Source organism: Meriones unguiculatus, chromosome 7 (genome assembly GCF_030254825.1).
Source record: "Meriones unguiculatus strain TT.TT164.6M chromosome 7, Bangor_MerUng_6.1, whole genome shotgun sequence".
NCBI lineage: Eukaryota > Metazoa > Chordata > Mammalia > Rodentia > Muridae > Meriones > Meriones unguiculatus.
Window position 1 is genome coordinate 10,011,411 of NC_083355.1, and position 2,864 is coordinate 10,014,274.

The following is a 2,864-nucleotide window of genomic DNA, read 5'->3' on the forward strand; positions in this document are numbered from 1 at the left end:
TTTTCTGGACCCTGAGCATCTGAGTATCTTCAAGCTGGTTGATGGAAAGAAGCAATGTACAGACCATTTCTGGCCTCAGCACTTCTCAGAGTAGAACTTGTTAGTTATAATGTTGGGGAAAAAATATTTTTTCTTCTATGTTCTGAGAAACACTAAGTCGAATGAAACTGTTGGTAATGAAACTAGCCATCCAAACAGTATTGGAAGTTTATTCTGCATGTCCTGGCTACTTCAAAGTATTATGTAACATTTTAGGGATCTGGAAAAGTGGTATCAAGAGAAATGCTGGGTAGCCAATGCTAATATTTGCTCAAAACAGTGAGTCATATGAACTGAGATTTCCTCCTTGGGCAGCTCATTACTGGCACATTGTCCAAGTCTCAACATAATTTGCTGCAATGATCCCGGTTTAAAATATGGAAAGATGCCTTGTTCAGGTCAATGGGAGACATCTATTCATCTTGATTATTCCTGGTAGAGAGTTTACCTTGGAATCATTTGGAAGAGGAATGGTAGAATCTGATCCACAGCTACCTGGTTAAGCTGCTTGTGTTTCTTGTGCTTGCTCTTTACCATCTATTCACAGCATGTGTTGACATATTATTTCACTGGCAATTCTCTCAGGAAAAACACCTGTCTTTTTTCAGATCCTGTCTACTCAGTTATGCAGTGAGTGCAGAAGGTGACCTTCAAGCAGAAAAAGACATTGAAGAGTGGACAGGGGGAAGAGAGACATTGATCAAAAGGTAAGAAAACTTCAATTAGGTAGAAGAAAACATTTCAGTAATTTGAATACATGGTGTGATGACAATTGCTAATGGTACTATACTCTCTCTGTTGAAATGACTAAAAGAATAGATCTTGAGGCCAGTAATTATTGTTTTTTTTCTTTACTGATTAACTTTTTCTTGCTTCTTCATCATAAATATATCTAACATGTAAGTGGAAATTCATTGTGATATAATAAATGAATGGAGATAACATGACTAATATATGGAGTTATTATGTTAAATTTAAGAACTAGTTTACTAGAATTTTTATTTGGAGACAATTAAATAACAGGATGTTTGAGTGTGCATTTGTGTATGTGTGAAGAGACTTACTAGAATGAACTGGCTCAAACAAGTGTGGAAGCTGACAATCCTGTTTGAAGCGTGGCCTCACAGGGGACATATTTAGCAGAGCTGATGTTATGGATGAGGTCTGGAGCCAGCTTAGTGGAGTACCTGGTGTGGGAAGAGAGAACTTGTAGTTCTACTCCAGGCTTCAGGTGTTCAGATGAGCCTTGCTCATCAGGTGAAGGAAAATCTCAAAAATTCATTTTTTTTTAATTTTTAAAGATTTATTTTATTTTTCTTTGGTGTGTATGGGTGTTTTGCCTGGAAATATAAGTCTACCACTTGTATGCAGTGTCCACAGAGCTGAGAAGAGGGCGTTGGCTCAAATGGAACTGGAATGACCGATGGCTGTGAGCTGTTACACGATTGCTGGGAACTGAACTTGTGTGAGAGCAGCCAGTAGTCTTATTCATGAAGCCATCTCTTCAGCCCTACAATTAACTTTTAAATAAAGCAGCCTTTAATCTTTTAAAAAAGAATAGATCTTAAATGTTCTGATCACAGGAAAGTGATACATAGATATGTAAATGAATGTTTGTTTGTTTTTTTTTATTCTCTGTGTTTACATATACATCAGTATGTTGCATTGCACCCCATAAATGTTCATAGTATTATTTGGCGCTGAAAAGGCAAAGGCAAAGTCTTAATCACAAGTTTGCCCTAGGAGAGTATCTACTGGAAAATAAGAATCAGCACTTTATTTCTCACAACGTAGTCACTAGCTACAGGCACTCTGCTTTTTGGATTTAGTCTTTCATAACCTCAAGTGATAGAGATTACAATGTTAAGTTATTGCATAATTTATTTTTCCCATCATCTTGACCAAATACTTGGCAGAAGCAACTTCAAGGAATATTTAGGCATGCATATGCCTCCATAGTTCATCAGGGTGGGAAAGTCATGCAGGAGAGCTGTGTCTACAGCAAGAGAGCTTATATAAATTGCTTATGGCAGGGCACCAACCAGGAAGTAGAGGGTTCTTGAGTTGGAATTGGGACAGGGCTATAAGGTTCATGCTCACAGGCAACCTGGTTTCTATATAGAGAACCCACATGGTCAGGGTTCTGCAATCTCATAAAGAAACATCCCTTGGGACCAATTGTTCCACCTCATGAGTTCAGTTCACATTCAAACCTTAACACTTATCATGCCATTCCTGTATGACAATTCTATAACCTACTCATAAGTTTAGTCTCTGGTTTACATGGTAATTGAGAATGATATAAGACACCTAAGCAAAGGAGTTTTTGAAAAATCGACTACATTTATTTATACAGTTTAGCACTAATTGTTAAAAGTCAACTTGTTGTAAATGGTAGTATGATGATTCATGAAAACAAGTTAATTATGTATTCACTGTGGTATCCAGCAATCCCATCCCTTGCTATGTAAAGAGCTTGATTTGTATACCAATATTTAGAGTGCTATTATTCATAATATCCAAAATACCGGGACACCTCATATATCCACTGACTGTGAGTGGATGAACAAAGTGTGTTATGCACAAACAATGAAACATTAGTCAACATGAAACAGAATAAAATTCTTACACATGCTGGAATTTAGAAAATACTTGAATATACGGTATTAAGCTAAACAAAGAGACAATAGGTATGAGGTACCAAGGCTGGCTCAGTTCACAAAGACATAAAATATACTGATTAAAAAATGTTGAAATGGGGGTGGACAAAGAATTAGTGCTTCAACTTTGATCTCTTTTAAGGAAAAGTCCAATTAAGACAAGAA

The 2,864-nt window shown here is 36.7% G+C and overlaps 1 long non-coding RNA gene across 2 annotated transcripts; it reads left to right on the forward strand.

Annotated features, from left to right (window-relative positions):
* The first annotated feature begins 371 nt into the window (after nt 1-371).
* LOC132655374 (uncharacterized) lies at nt 372-1,570 on the forward strand. Of its 2 annotated transcripts, none has more exons than XR_009593187.1 (3): nt 372-474; nt 648-746; nt 1,411-1,570. It is a non-coding gene; the product is annotated as an uncharacterized LOC132655374 (long non-coding RNA). The 2 variants fall into 2 exon arrangements; XR_009593188.1 differs by having other exon boundaries at nt 389-512.
* The last annotated feature ends 1,294 nt before the right edge of the window (nt 1,571-2,864 follow it).